Source organism: Ovis canadensis, chromosome 1 (genome assembly GCF_042477335.2).
Source record: "Ovis canadensis isolate MfBH-ARS-UI-01 breed Bighorn chromosome 1, ARS-UI_OviCan_v2, whole genome shotgun sequence".
NCBI lineage: Eukaryota > Metazoa > Chordata > Mammalia > Artiodactyla > Bovidae > Ovis > Ovis canadensis.
This window is the reverse complement of record NC_091245.1, coordinates 163842106-163858805: the sequence shown is the minus strand read 5'-3', so window position 1 is coordinate 163858805 and position 16700 is coordinate 163842106.

The following is a 16700-nucleotide window of genomic DNA, read 5'->3' as shown; positions in this document are numbered from 1 at the left end:
TCAGCTGGGAACCGTCTGGGGCCGGCCCTAGGCTGCGTGCACTTCCCCGGTCCAAGCCGCTCAGGTTCGGCGCTCAGGCAGCCCTCAGAGGCACAGATTCGGCTGGAACTGCGCTTTGTGCCCTTCCCAGGTCCGAGTAGCTCAGGAGTTTGGCGAGCGCGGTCGCCGCGGCTTGTCACCTTTTCTGCCGCTGCTGCTCAGCTTTCTGGGCGGACTGCTGGCGCACCCCGTGAGGCAAATTGTGACTGTCCAGCTCCCCCAGAAGTCTTAGCAAAGGAGCCTGCTTGCAGTTAGGTAAGCAAAGTCTCTCCGGGTCTGCAGTTGCCCCTTTCCAGACCTTACGGCTCTGGCTGCCTGTCCCCAGCGGGGGATGGTCTGCAGCCGGCTTTTTCCGTTCCGTCCTTTGTTCTGTGCTCGGTCCTGGCGGGGTCTTATGTTCGAGCTTTTCGTGTGGTAGCTATCCCACAGTCTGATTTGCTAGCCCAGGTTAGGTCGTTCTGGTTGCGCGTGGGGCGTTCCTGCCCGATTCTTACAAAGCTCTGCAGCCCGCGCCTCCCGCGCGTCCCTGCCCTGCCCCCACTTCCCAATGGCGGATGCAGGCGTCTGTGCTGCTTTTCCGCTGGGGGAGTTACTGTTGGGCTTGTAATCTGTTGGTTTTAATTATTTATCTATTTTTCCTTCCTGTTATGTTGCCCTCTGTGTTTCCAAGGTTCGCCACAGACTCGGCAGGGAGAGTGTTTCCTGGTGTTTGGAAACCTCTCTTCTTAAAATTCCCTTCCCAGGACGGGCTTCCCTTCCCGGGACGGAGCTCCCTCCCCACCTCCTTTGTCTCCTTTTTCGTCTTTTATATTTTATCCTACCTGTTTTTGAAGACAAAGGTCTGCTTTTCTGGTTGCCTGATGTCCTCTGCCAGCCTACATAATTTGTTTTGTGAAGTTTGCTCAGCGTTGAAATGTTCTTTTGAGGAATTTGTGAAGGAGAAAGTGGTCTTCCTGTCCTATTCCTCCGCCATCTTTCCCTCCCTCCTATCCTTTTAATATTAGTAATGTATGATGTGATTTCTCCTTCTTACTTCCTAATATTTGTAATTTGTGTGAGTGTGGGTTTCTAGTCATAGTGAGAATTTTATCAGTATTAGTGACTATAACTAACTCTATATTCTAGTTTTTGTTTTAAGTTTATTAATAGATTGTTCTTTAATATTTCTTTATTTATGCTTGTTTTGGATTTGTGCTCCTTTCTTTTAGATTCTTAAATAAATAAAATAATTCTTAAATAAAACTTAGATCAATTAGATTTGATCCATTTTTCTTTAAGAATCACACAGCTTCAGTAGCTTCCAGTTCCTAATAATGGATCATTTGGTTTCCTGGTATCTGCACTCATCTGTTAAGTTATAATCTAGATGGAGAATAGCACAAGAGGATATTTTCTGGGTATAGATTTGATTGTACATTATTCTCAATGTACCACCAGCTTCAAATCTTCTGGGTTTACCTTGTGCTGTGATTGGGGCTCATTCCTTGAGAGTTTTACTTAACGGTCTCATCTTACCCCTTGCTTTAGGCTTTCCCCATGTGCCTGCTCTTCAGAAAGATTCTCTCTTCATTCTCTTGTATTCCCACTAGTTCTTTGCTATTCATATTTTTATTTCTTAATATAAATACTAATATTTTGAAATATTCTCTTTGTGAACCATTATAGAATTTACATGCATGTGCATGCTCAGCTGTGTCTGATGTTTTGTAGCCCCATGGACTGTAGCCCACCAGGTGCCTTTGTCCATGGGATTTCTCTGGCAAGAATACTGGAGTGAGCTGTCATTTCCTTCTCTGGAGGATCTTCTCAACCCAATGATCAAATCTGTATCTCTTGTGACTCCTTAATTGGCAGGCAGTTCTTTACCACTGTGACACCTGGGAAGCCACAAAATTAATAGTCAGTGACAAATTCTACCTGTTTCCCCAATATGGGAAAAGACTATTGTGAAAGAGGAAAGAAGGGTAGGGGAATGAGCATAAACACAGATGTTTAGAGAAACAGTGGTTTTAGGAACTATTACCTTTGAAAGTTGTATACCTGGAACTGAGTCCTTTATGATTATACAAGACACAGGTTTTTTTTTTTTAATAACTATTTCTATATCTCTAGAGATGAAACAGCCCATTTTGGAGAGTCATGAATTAATCAAAAGGTTGACCAGAGTACTTGGTACGTCATCATTTTTCCATAAATATTTTCTTTTATTTATTGTTATTAAAACTAACCCAATAGTGGATTAAAATGTAAAGTCTGGAGAGGGTCTGAAATAGCCTGAAATAGACATGCAGGAAACAAATGACATGGATTGATTCAATTACAAAGTTGAAAACAAATGGAGAGATAATTGTTAAATTACAGTTACCATTTTTTACATCCTCCCTGTGTATCTAGAATAAGAACATGACAGATAAATCATTCTTGTGGGATACTACTAGACAGTATCAAAGCCAAAGATATTCAGTGTTGGTCATTGAAGTAACATTTATATTCTTTGGTTGCCACGGTTACAGAGATATAAAAAAATAATGTTTCTTTATCAAATTCAAGATCCTGAATTATGCACTTATTTTTTACTAAAAATTATTCCATTTATTAATAAATATAAGATACAAGGGTACCTTTAAATAATCAAAATATTTTAAAATTATTCTCTATTCATGAATGTGTTCAATCAATTATGTAATAAAATCCCTCTAATAATAACCATACTGATGAAAAAAAATTGACCTTGAGGTAGATGATATTATGAACCACAATGAAAATATTTTCCATCTTTCTATGACTTTTATAATTGGATCAATTATGAGGAAGTCTTCATCTCAGAGAATATTCATGAATAAGTTAACTGCACATATGCATTCAATTTAAATAAAAATACATTATTGATAGAACTGTGAAGTACTATCTATCTAAATTTTCACATAAGTCTTTCAAAGGTGGTGTTTTTTAATATAGACATAATGCATTCATGATCCAGTTCATTTATTTAATGAGATAATTTCTGGAATATGTGATTAGGTATGCATCACTGGCATTTAAAAGGCTGCCTGTCTTTCCCAAGCACTTAATTATAATGACCTAATGGCCTTCCTATAAATACCTTAAGAAGCTCAACTGATGATGTTCTAAATTATCATCTATTTGCACCATCTTCTTCCCATATATATAATCTAAGTTTATGACAACCTAGTTCATCTAGTCACCCAGTTACACTCTTCTTTGACAACTACCTTCCTTCACCATTGCAACAGACATAACCAGTAATTTTTATTAATTTTTATCATCTAGTTTTTTAAAAATGCATTTACTTTTCTTAATTGATCCCATGTTGAATTAAATTATATCTGTAACCATCTTAATGAACATATTGAAACAAATATGTTTGCTATTTGGTCCCCTTGCACCAAAATTTTTTATTATTATGCAAAATGAACAAGTATGATAACCTTATTGTGCCTTTAAATTACTGTGTGATAAGAAGAGAATGGAGAATCCCACTATGGGTATAATTAATCTTGTAAGAATTTTTACTTTGCACAGATAAATTCAAGTCCTGTTTTTCTTGTTTTTGTCCTATTTTGAATACATTTCTATTTTAACATTTCTTGTTCAGGTTATATTTAGATTATGAGATCTTGAGAAATAAGGTTTTCTTTTTTCATTCTCAGTGTAGAACAAAGTAGCTGAAACAAAGTAAACATTGCAAAATTGCCAGTTGAATTTATGTTATTTAATGAAATCATAGAATTTTACACCATTTCCAACATGAATGTGTCACTTCATTACTTGAGTTTTGTCTTTCTCTACACTTGCATACTCAAGAACACATGGCACTGGCAATACTGATAAATAGCTGAAGGAAAAATAATTAGAATCAAGAAATAAACCCACACAACTGAATGTTGATAAAGTTCTAAGGAAAAAAAAATAATAGTCTTTTCAGTAGTAGTTGCACGAACAACAGATATTCATATGGAAGAAAACAAATCATAACCCTAATCCCACAACAACACAAAACTTACCTTCGAATGAATGGCACATAGATCTAAACAAAAAAGATAAAATAAAATAAAAATAAAATAAAAAACTTTCCAAAGATACCATATCATTTCCAAAAGAAGAATTGGAGACCTTGACCTTCTGGATGGGAACTAAGAGAACAAAGGATAATAAGAAAACTTCTGGTGGTGATGGATGTGTCTGCTATCTTGACAGTGGTTTCATGGGATTGTATATTTATCAAAATTCATTCAACTGTACACTGGAAATGGATGCATTTAATTATATAATGTGTCTCAATAAAGTTGATTTCTCAAAAGTATAACATACTGTGCACACAGGCAGGTTTTGCATATGCAAAGTAAATACCAATAAACTTGTAAAATAAGACATTATAATGATGTAAGACACACATATACTTTAATCACAAAACTGAAAAAGACTGACAATATCAAATGTATGGGAGCATTCAGAGCAGGTAGAAATTTCATACTCTACTGATTGAAATATATATTGAAAAACACTCTGGCAGCTTATTAAAAATTAAACATATATTTACCATATGACCTATCAATTCAATCCCATTCTAGGTTTCTAGCCAAGAGAGACACACAGACACACACAGAGGGTCCTCATTATTTGTGGATTCCCTATTTGCAATAGTGGGATTCCCTGGTGGCTCAGAGGTTAAAGCGTCTGCCTGCAATGCAGGAGACCTGGGTTCGATCCCTGGGTCGGGAAGATCCACTGGAGAAGAAAATGGCAACCCACTTCAGTATTCTTGCCTAGAAAATCCCATGGGCCGAGAAGCCTGGTGGGTTACAGTCCACCGGGTCGCAAATAGACACGACTGAGCGACTTCATTTTCACTTCACTTATTTGCAAATTTACCTACTCTCTAAAATTTATTTGTAACATCAAAATCAATACATGCAGCTCTTTCAGAGGCATTAGTGAACATGTGCAAAGTATCAAAACAGTTGAGAACTCATCCTGTTTTTATTGGTGAGTTCAGGCTGCCACAACAAAATACTTTAAAATGGGCAGTTTAAACAATAGGAACTTGGTGCCAGCAAGGTCAGTGTCTGGGGAGAGCACTCTTTCTGGGAGTAGATAGCCGCTTCCTTGCTGTGTGTCCTCACATGGCCTTTCCCCACTAAAAGTGGTGGGGAGAAGGTGAGAGGATATCTCTTCTTATTGTGGATTGAATCCCAACAGGAAGGTTGGCACTTTCCCAGCTGAGGTTCAACAATGTCATGTTTTGCATTTTTGTTTCTGCTCTCGCGCTGTAAGTAAATGTCCTTTGCAAAATCAATTTTGTGGCATGTTTTTGTGCTTTGTGCTTTTTCTTGATGATTTCACTTTTTGAAATGGCCCCTCAGTGTAGTACTGAAGTGCTGTGTTTTGTTCCGAAGCTTACAAGATATTTGAACTCAAGTAGTCACAGCAACTTAATTAACAGTAGCCTGAAATTGGAAACAATCCTGTTTGCTGTCAAGATGTGAGTAAAAAACAAATTGTGTTATACCCATGCAATACAATACTACCTTACAATAAGCATGCTATCTATGTACACAGTATCTAGAATAAACCTCTTAAATTTTATGCTGCATGAAAATACCTGGACATCAAAGAGTATATGTTTTATCAACTCTTTATGGTTATTATAGAATAGACAAACCAAATCATGGTGATAGAAAGCAAATTGATAACTCTGACCTGGCAATTGGGAGAAGGGATTGATAGCAAAAGTTCAGTAAGAGACTTCGGGGGATGATTAAAATGATCTATATCATGCTTGTTGTGAGAGTTTCAAGTGTGTATACATTATCAGAATTCACCTACTCCATATTCCAAATGGGTTCATGTCATTGTATACAAATTATAACAGTAAAGTGATTTTAAAGTTTATAAAATGATATAAAAGACATTGGAAGATTGAAATATATTGACCAGAGAGGTAATATCTTCAATAATATAGTTGAAAAAAAAGTGAAATTAAAGATTAACAAGTATAATGATATAGAGGATAAAAGTTGTGAAAACATCTCTTTATCCTTCAAGGTTTTGTACAACTGTTACAAGTAGTGGAGGGGCCTTTTTTTGTTGAAAGAAGAATCCAGAATGATACTTTAAAATTTTTCTTCAATATATTAACCTGTAGGTTTTTAGGAACATACATACATGCACACACACACACACATTTACACATACACATACACTCCTTTATGTATGCTAATATCTAATAAAGTGCCTAAAATATAATCAGTACTGTTTATTGAAATGAATTTTCTTGAACCAAATTTTGTAGTAACAAGATTTTGTAAAAAGTAATTATTTCAAAATAATCAGAAAGATATATTTCCAGGTGAATCTTTTAAAAGATTTTCTGCACAGATTTGGAGTCTACTTCTTTTGCTGCAGTTTTGGAATTCTTGGTGATTTGCCTTAAGGATTAAGCCATAGACATTATAGGGTCAGATCAAAGTTCCCCTGGAAATATTTTAGTTTTGAGATCTGCTAGCATCCGCTTATTTCCACATGAAAGTGAACCCAGACAAAGGTCTCTGTTCAATAGAATTCTTAAATCAGATATCTGTCATTTTATTTACTAACTCCAATGCCAATTTAGTACTTTCTCCCCCAGTTTAATTGTGGTTATCTTCAAATCCTCTGATACAATAAGCATGGTTTCAGTAGGATCACCTATTAATAATAATTAATAAGAGTAACTAGATTGTAATGAATTATAATTATTAATTAATTATAATTAATAAGATTAATCATAATCTTTTCTGCTTTGTCTTCCCAAAATGACTTGTTGGGAAATGTTTGAGAAAAGCTTGAAGCCTTATCTCCTGCAAAGGCTGTTCTTCAAAGTACTTAAAATTGTTCCTCCTTTATTTCTCCTTGTAAGGCTTTGCTAAAACTTCCATTCAGTATTCAACCAAATCAATATTCACACTTTACCCAGTAAGTTTGACTGTTGTTACAGTGGATGTTAACATGAAGTCACCTTTCAATTTATCCAGTTTATAGTTTTGAACATGTGTTGTAATAGCTTAGAAAAGGTCAGTAAAGGTTATCAGAAATCAGAGTTCAGCACTGGAGACAGAAACCCTTCTTGATATTAATGGCAGGAAGTGATTTAATAAAGTTTAGGTACAGGCAAAATCATAAGAAGTTTTATAAGCCACTCAATAGGAAGGCAAAGTGGAGAATGAGTATATATAGACAGTATCCCATTTTCTATGTTGATAGCTATGGCCATTCATCTGTTTAATTTTCCCACTCTTTATGTACAGTGACCAAAAAACTCAGCCAACTTGAAAAATTTATATTCCAAGGTAAATTTTTATTGTATTGAATTAGATCTCTTTTTAACATATAGCTATAGATCATGTCTTCCATTTTTAAATATAGTGTGTATGTGAAAAGAATTCTAATCCACTGACAAATGTTATTTTAGTACTTTGAGAAAAATTTTAAGATCTAAGTAGAAAAACTATCAAATCCAAAAAGTGTGAGAACCTAATAAAAAGTGTGAAAATTGAAATTTTATATCAACTTTATAATTTCTTCTGTTCTTTGTTTTTATTTGCTGAAAAATTAAGTAGAAATCCTGTTATACAGAGTGATTCCCAATGAATGCTAAAATGTTTTGTGACTGTGTCCTTTTCAGATTAATAGGCTTCAGTGTTAATATACAGTTATTAATACAAGCAGATTTATTGTGCATGCTTACATAGTCTAATATTTAGATTTGACACATTAAACCTTGCCACAATTTCCACAGGTTCCTTTCTTCTTTTAGATGAGAATTGGCAATCCAGAGCCCTCAAGCCAAGTCTAGCTCACCTCTTCATTTGTAAATAAAGTTTTAATGGAACATAGCCATTCTGCTTTCTTGCTTCCCTGGCAAAGTTTAGTAGGTGAAACAGAGACCTCTGACCACAAGTCATAAAAATATTTTCTAGCTGGTTTTTTACAGGAAAAAAAAAAAAACAAAACACATTGTGTTGACCCTTGCTTTAAAATCTTTCTCTGGGATCTAAGGCAAAAATCTTACTGGGTGATTCCTTGAGGGACTGGAGAGAGTTTGTTAGTTCTCTACTTGCAAAGCTGAATCATTATAAAAGAAGCTCTTTTAAAATGGGAACTTCTAAAAAGTCACTTTCAATTAGGGTTTAAGGGAAAACATATTTAGCACAAGTTTGGTTTAGTTTGTTTTAGAAAAGAATTTAAGTGTGGTCCAACATTCTCTTGGGCTTCCCTTGCGGCTCAGCTGGTAAAGAATCCACCCACAATGCAAGAGACCTGGGTTTGATCCCTAGGTTGAGAAGATCCTCTGGAGAAGGGGAAGACTACCCACTCCAGTATTCTGGCTTGGAGAATTCCATGGACTGTATGCTACATGGCATCACAAAGAGTCCAACATGCCTAAGCAATTTTGAACATTGTCTTTGAATGCACTCAAGTAATCTAAAAAAAAAAAAAAAAAAAAAAACAAACCAAAAAACAAACCCTGACAAATCTAACATGTGATCATTTAATAATATAGTGAGCAAATTACTACAGAATGAGAGACATATTTACACACACACACATGTGCATACACAGTTGCAGACAGTGTCACACACACTCAGGCACAATCTTTTAAATCAGGTGAGCCCTGCATTCTCACCTTTTATTCACATATTCATGGCATCCACAAAAGCACAGGGTCCCAAAAGAAATGAGAAAACTAAATCAAACTTGATTACAAAACCAATGGTCTCACCCACGAAGCATTTAATTGTCAAAACAGAAAAAAAAAAAAGGTTTATAATTACTTTTTGAGGCTCAGACCCCACACATGAATTCCACTTCAGTCTTTCAAGTTTAGTGTAAATGTGAGTATCCAAAATGCTATGAGTTTAAGCGGTTTTGAGTTCTGTAATGAAATGTTTGAGCATTGTTCTCAGAGGAAATGCTTCCTGGCAGAGCTTCAGTGAAAGAATATGTGATTGCAGGGAGATTAGAAATTCTGATTGCATTAGGCTTTCATCATTCTGTGGGATAGGGCTGCTGTCAGTGCTGTGTCAAAAGGAGTGACAGATCTGTATCTGCATCCACTGCGAAAGCCCAAGATAGAGGTGGTTGTATACATTTAACATAGTAATACGTTATTTTCTTGGGCATCAGATGTAATAGTAATATTGAAACCATTTTGGGGCTCATTTTATATTCTGTTTTGGTTAAAACATATGGTGCTTTTATTTATTATCCTTTAAATAAACATTAGCTACTTTCAATGTTATTAGAGAAGTTGCTGAGTATAAATAGAATACCAAGGTATTTTCCTTACTTAGAAAAAAGATATATGTTCACTACTATTTTTTTTTAAAGAAGGAAACACTCTCCATTGATCAATTACCACTAAAGACAATAAAGATCATGTAATAATATTCTGTGCCTGTTTTCCTGTCTTTAAGAGTCTACAAAGAAAGCATATATTCCATATGTTTTCACAAAGAATAAGAATATGCATGCATCCTAAATCACTTCAGTTGTGTCCAGCTCTGTGCGACCCTATGGACTGTGGCCCACCAGGTTCCTCTGTCCATGAGATTCTCCAGGCAGGAACAGTGGCGTGGATTGCCATACCCTCCTCCAGGGATTTTACTGACCCAGGGATCCAATCTTCTTATGTCTCCTGTATGGGCAGGCAGGTTCTTTACCACTAGTGCCTCCTGGGAAGCCCTGGATAAGAATATATATCTATATAAATAAACCTGGTTTCCATATCATATAGTTAAGTAGTAATTTTATCCATTATATGCAGATAAATACTTTTGTTGGTTTAAAATGATGATATTATTAAATTCAGTTCAGTTCAGTCACTCAGTCATGTCCAAATCTTTGCAATCCCATGGACTGCAGCAAGGCAGGCCTCCCAGTCCATCACTAACTCCCGGAGTTTACTCAAACTCATGCCCATTGAGTCAGCGATGCCATCTGACCATCTCATCCTCTGTAGTCCCCTTCTCCTCCTGCCTTCAATGTTTCCCAACATCAGGGTCATTTCCAATTAGTTCTTTGCATCAGGTGTCCAAAATATTAGCGTTTAAGCTTTAACATCTGTCCTTCCAGTGAATATTCACGACTGATTTTCTTTAGGATGGACTGGCAGTCATGGATCCATGGATCCATGGAGTCCATGTATCTCCTTGTAGTCCAAGGGACTCTCAAGAATCTTCTTCACACCACAGTTCAAAAGCATTAGTCCTTCGGCATTCAGCTTTTTTATAGTCCAACTCTCACATCCATACATGACTACTGGAAAAACCATAGCCTTGAATAGACAGAACTTTGTTGGCAAAGTAATGTCTCTGCTTTTTAATAAGTTGTCTGGGTTGGCCATAGCTTTTCTTTCAAGGATCAAGTGTTTTTTAATTTCATGGTTGCAGTCACAATCTGCAGTGATTTTGGAGCCCCCCAAAATAAAGTCTGTCACTGTTTCCTCTGTTTCTTATGTATTTGCCATGAAGTAATGGGACCAGATGCCATGTTCGTAGTTTTCTGAATGTTGAGCTCCAAACCAACTTTCCCACTCTTCTCCTTCACTTTCATAGACTCTTTGGTTCTTCTTCACTTTCTGCCATTGGATGATGTCATCTGCATATCTGAAGTTATTGATATTTCTCCCAGCAATCTTGATTCCAGCTTGTGCTTCATCAAGTCCAGCATCTCTCATGATGTACTCTGCATAGAAGTTAAATAAGCAGGGTGACAATATACAGCTTTGATGTACTCCTATCCTGATTTAGAACCAGTCTGTTGTTCCATGTTCAGTTGTAACTGTTGCTTCTTGATCTGCATATGGATTTCTCAGGAGGCAGGTAAGAAGGTCTGGTATTCTATCATTTGAAGAATTTTCCTCAGTTTGTGTTGATCCACACAGTCAAAGGTTTTGGCATAATCAATAAAGCAGAAGTTGATGTTGTTCTGTAATTCTCTTGCTTTTATGATGATAAAACAGATGTTGGCCATTTGATCTCTGGTTCCTCTGCCTTTTCTAAAACCAGCTTGAAATTCTGGAAGTTCACGGTTCATGTACTGTTGAAGCCTGTGTTATGCCCAAGGTCCCGATCCCCAGAACTGAGAAAACAGGACATCCACGGCAATGCAAACACAAAAAAGGGAATTTATTGCTAGCTCGAGCCAGGGCCCTGGCTGCATCCAACACAGTGGAATAAAGCCAGAGCGCCGAGCCCTATATTACAGTAGTATTTATAGGTTCAGGACAAAGACAGGGAATTGGCAAGGTTGGAATGGTTACAAGGGTTTCTTTGCATCTGCTAATTGGCTAGATTTTTGCGCGTGCGGGTCTGCTTAGGAGATATCTATCCTCGTCCCGATTGGCACAGACCAGGCTATGGGGAGCATGCTGACAGGCTGAGTCCTCCTATCGGGGGTAATTAATTTTGATCCTGCCTGGGCAGTGTCTCAGCTGTTTCCAGGATGCTTGCTCCAGCCTATTTTAGTCATGGCCTCTATCAGGCCTCAACACCTGGCTTGGAGAATTTTGAGCATTACTTTGCTAGCGTCCGAGATGAGTTCAATTGTGTGGTAGTTTGAGCATTCTTTGGCATTGCCTTCCTTTGGGATTAGAATGAAAACTGACCTTTTCCAGTCCTGTGGCCACTACTGAGTTTTCCAAATGTGCTGACATATTGAGTGCAGCTCTTTCACAGCATCATCTTTTTGGATTTTAAATAGCTCAACTAGAATTCCATCCACTAGCTTTGTTCGTAGTGAAGCTTTCTAAGGCCCACTTGACTTCACATTCCAGGATGTCTGGCTCTAGGTGAGTGAGCATATCATCTTGATTATCTGGGTCGTGAAGATATTTTTTGCATAGTTCTTCTGTGTATCTTGCCTCTTCTTAATATTTTCTGCTTCTGTTAGGTCCATACCATTTCTGTCCTTTATTGAGTCCATCTTTGCATGAAATGTTCCCTTGGTATCTCTAATTTTCTTGAAGAGATCTCTAGTCTTTCCCATTCTATTGTTTTTCTGTATTTCTTTGCATTGATCACTGAGGAAGGCTTTCTTATCTCTCCTTGCTATTCTTTGGAACTCTGCATTCAGATGGATATACTTTTCCTTTTCTCCTTTTCCTTTTGTTTCTCTTCTTTTATCACATATTTGTAAGGCCTCCTCAGACAATCATTTTGCCTTTTTGCATTTCTTCTCTAGAGGGTGGTATTGATCACTGCCTCCTGCACAGTATCTTCAACCTCTGTCCATAGTTCTTCAGGCACTCTATCAGATCTAATCCCTTGAATCTAATCCCTTGAATCACTTCCACTGTATAGTTGTAAGGGATTTGATTTAGATCATAACTGAATGGTCTAATGGTTGTCCCTACTTTCTTCAGTCTAAGTCTAAATTTATCAATAAGGAGTTCACAATCTGAAGAAATGGGAATACCTGACCTCCTAACCTGACTCTTGAGAAATCTATATGCAGGTAAGGAAGCAACAGTTTATGATGGGATATGGAACAACAGACTGGTTTCAAATAGGAAAAGGAATATGCCAAGGCTGTATATTTTACCCTGCTTATTTAACTTATATGCAAAGTACATCATGAGAAACACTGGACTGGATGAAGCACAAGCTCTAATCAAGATTGCTTGGAGAAATATCAATGACCACAGATATCCAGATGACACCATGCTTATGGCAGAAAGTGAAGAAGAACTAAAAAGCCTCTTGATGAAAGTGAAAGAAGAAAATGAAAAAGTTGTCTTAAAGCTCAACATTCAGGAAACTAAGATCATGGCATCTGGTCCCATCACTTCATGGGAAATAGACAGGGAAATAGCGGAAACAGTGACAGACTTTATTTTTTGGTGCTCCAAAATCACTGCAGATGGTGATTGCAGCCATGAAATTAAAAGACACTTGCTCATTGAAAGAAAAGTTATGACCAACCCAGACAGCATATTAAAAAGCAGAGACACTTCTTTGCCAACAAATGTCCATCTAGTAAAGGCTTTTTTTTTTTTTTTCTGGTAGTCATGTGTGTATGTGAGAGTTGGACTATAAAGAAAGCTGAGCACCAAAGGATTGATGCTTTTGAACTATGGTGTGGAGAAGACTCTTGAGAGTCTCTTGGACTGCAAGGAGATCCAACCAGTCCATCTTAAAGGAAATCAGTCCTGAATATTTACTGGAAGGACTGATGCTGAAGCTGAAACTCCAATACATTGGCCACCTGATGTGAAGAAGTCATTCATTAGAAAAGACCCTGATGCTGGGAAAGATTGAAAGTGAGAGGAGAAGAGGATGATAGAAGATGAGATGGTTGCATGGCATCACCAACTTGATGGACATGAGTTTGAGTAAACTCCGGTACTTGCTAATGGAATGGGAGACCTGGTGTTCTGCAGTCCATGGGGTCCCAAAGAGTCAGACATGACTGGTCAACTGAGCTGAAGTGATCTGAGCCACTGCCAGTTCCAGGTCTTGTTTTTGATGACTGTATAGAGAGCTTCTCCATCTTTGGATGCAACGAATACAATCAATCTGATTTCAGATTGATTTCAGATTATTGACCATCTGGTGATGTCCATGTGTGGAGTCCTCCCTTGTGTTGTTGGAAGAGGGTGTTTGCTATGACCAGTGTTTTATCTTGCAAAACTCTGTTTGCCTTTGCCCTGCTTTATTTATATTCCAAGGTCAAATTTTCCCATTACTCCAGGTACTTCTTGACTTCCTACTTTTGCATTCCAGTACCCTATAATGAAAATATATCTTTTTTGAGTGTTCTAGAAGGCCTAGTAGATCTTCATAGAACCGTTCCACTTCAGCTTATTCAGCATTACTGGTTGGGGCATAGACTTGGATTACTGTGATACTGAATGATTTGACTTGGAAATGAACGGAGATCATTCTGTCGTTTTTGAAATTGCATCCAAGTTTTGCATTTTGGACTCTTTTGTTGACTAAGATGGCGATCCCATTTCTTCTAAGGGATTCTTCCCTGCAGTAGTAGATATAATGGTCAACTGAGTTAAATTCACCCATTCCAGTCCATTTTAGTTTGTTGATTCCTAAAACGTTGACATTCACTCTTGCCATCTCCTGTTTGACCACTTCCAATTTGCCTTGATTCATGGGCCTAAATTTCCAGGTTCCTATCCAATATTGTTCTTTACAGCATCTGACTTTACTTCCATCACCAGTCACATCCACAGCTTGTTGTTGTTTTTGCTTTGGCTCTGTCTCTTCATTCTTTCTGCAGTTAGTTCTCCACTGATTTCCAGTAGCATATTGGGTCCTACCGACCCAGGGAATTAATCTTTCAATGTCCTATCTTTTTGCCTTTTTGTATTGTTCATGGGGTTCTCAAGGCAAGAATGCTGAAGTGAAGTGGCTTGCTATTACCTTCTCCAGTGGACCACATTTTGTCAGAACTCTCCACCATGACCTGTCTGTCTTGGGTGGTCCTACAAGGCATGGCTCATTGTTTCCTTGAGTTAGGCAAGGCTGTGGTCTGTGTGATCAAATTGCTTAGCTTTCTGTGATTGTTGTTTTCAGTCTGTCTGCCCTCTGATGGAGAAGGATAAGAGGCTTGTGGAAGCTTCCTGAGGGGACAGACTGACTCAGGGGGAAGCTGGGTCTTATTTTGATGGGTGGGGCTGTGATCAGTAAATCTTTAACCTAATTTTCTATAGAAGGGTGGGGCTGTGTTTTCTCCCTAATATTTGACCTGAGGCCAAACTATGGTGCAGGTAATGAATATAATGGTGACCTCCTTCTAAAGGTCCCATGCATGCACTGCTACACTCAGTGCCCTCAACCCTGCAGCAGGCCACCCCTGACCCATACCTCTGCCAGAGACTCCTGGACATTCACGGGAAAGTGTGGGTCAGTGTCTTGTGGGGTCGCTGCTCCTTTCTCCTGGGTCCTGGTGCATACAAGGTTCTGTGTGTGCCCTCCCAGAGTCTGTTTCCCCAGTCTTGTGTAAGTGCTGGTGGCTCTGTGGTGGGGTTAATGGCAACCTCCTCCCATGGCGCTTATGCTGTACCCCGGTCTACTGCACCCAGAGTCCTCCCCCTGCAGTGGTCCACTGCTGAGGAGATACTTCCTCAGGAGACACCCGAATACAGTTTTGTCTCAGTCTCTGTGGGGTCTCTGGGTCCTGGTGTGCACAAGGTATGTTTGAGTCCTCTGAGTGTCTCTGGCGGGTATGGGGTTTGATTCTAATTGTGGTTTTACCCCTCCTACTATCAGGCTACAGCTTCTCCTTTGCCCTTGGACGTGAAATATCTCCTCAAAGTTGCTCCAGCATCCCTAGTACTAGAAAAGACTTTTCTTCATCTTTGTGTGTGTGTGTGTGTGTGTATTTTGATTAGGTTTATAGATTCCATGCTTATGGAAAAAAATATCCCCAAGCCAAAGAGATAACTTTTTTAAGAATACAATGTACTTATTGCACATAAATAAAATTTAATAATAAAGAGCACACAAATATACTGAAAACTTTTTAATATCAATATTGTTAAAGAGCCTTTAAAAATGTCACAGACCTGAGAATTGTATAAAAAGATAAAGATAGGAAAAGTATATTGCAGTCTGTTTGCATCAGGCTTTTGGAAACTTTCAGAATAGTGATGCTTGGGCCATTATGTTAGGGAGAAAAAGGAGGGGCTTCAACCTCTAGTGAATCAATGGCTTATGTGTTTTGATCCTCTGGCTCAGATTCAGCTGAAGTCATGTGTGATAGGTAAGCTTTCAGTGAAAGTATGGTGTATGTAACCAACTTGCCCTTTTAACCGTCAAATAATTATTTATACTGACTACTTTTTCAAGTATGGCTCTGCCATTTAAAGAAAGTAACCCTGTTCATTCAAGATGTCTTTTGGGGAATTGACATTCATAATTCGGTGTGTTACATTACTTATTCTTATATTTTTATATAAAGTTTATTTGGTCACTGTATACTTTATAATTTTCCCAGGTAGAGTTACTTGTGTTGCTATCTTACTTCCCTAATTTTTGAAATTTTAGTGACACTTTTTAATCCAGATATATTTTTTTTTTTACTCATTAAATCTTCATGTGAGAAACTCAGATTGAGGAATAAGCTAATGAACTAATGTACATTAAAAACTCAGCTTTTTAAATCTCAGTGTTTCTACAGTGTATTTAAAGACCTAATGATTTATTCCTTCCCTGTATTGTGGACCATTATTTGAGGAGAGTATTGAGGAAGGACACATAGGACAATAGGGAAAAATTAAAATGTGTTATTTATTATGAGCGGAAGCCTGGGTATAAGAAATAAGTACTTAAATTATTCTGAATTCCCATATTAAATTTAGATAACATTTTAGTTGATGTTTTCAGTACTATATTGGGGCCTTATTTTCTCCATGTCTTTATAATTTTAATGGAAGTACAGAACTGGCTGCCTTGAAAATTCCTAAGCAGTTTCATAATAGGAAACAGTACAGAAGTTAATAAATATTTTGATAAAGCTTATATTATAAATCCCTTCAAAAATAATGAGCCTCTTTATTTCATACAGAACTTTTCAAACACCTTTGCCTACTTTAGACCTGTCATCCCATTATTTTAATTTTTTCTTTTAAAATAGTTTGAAAA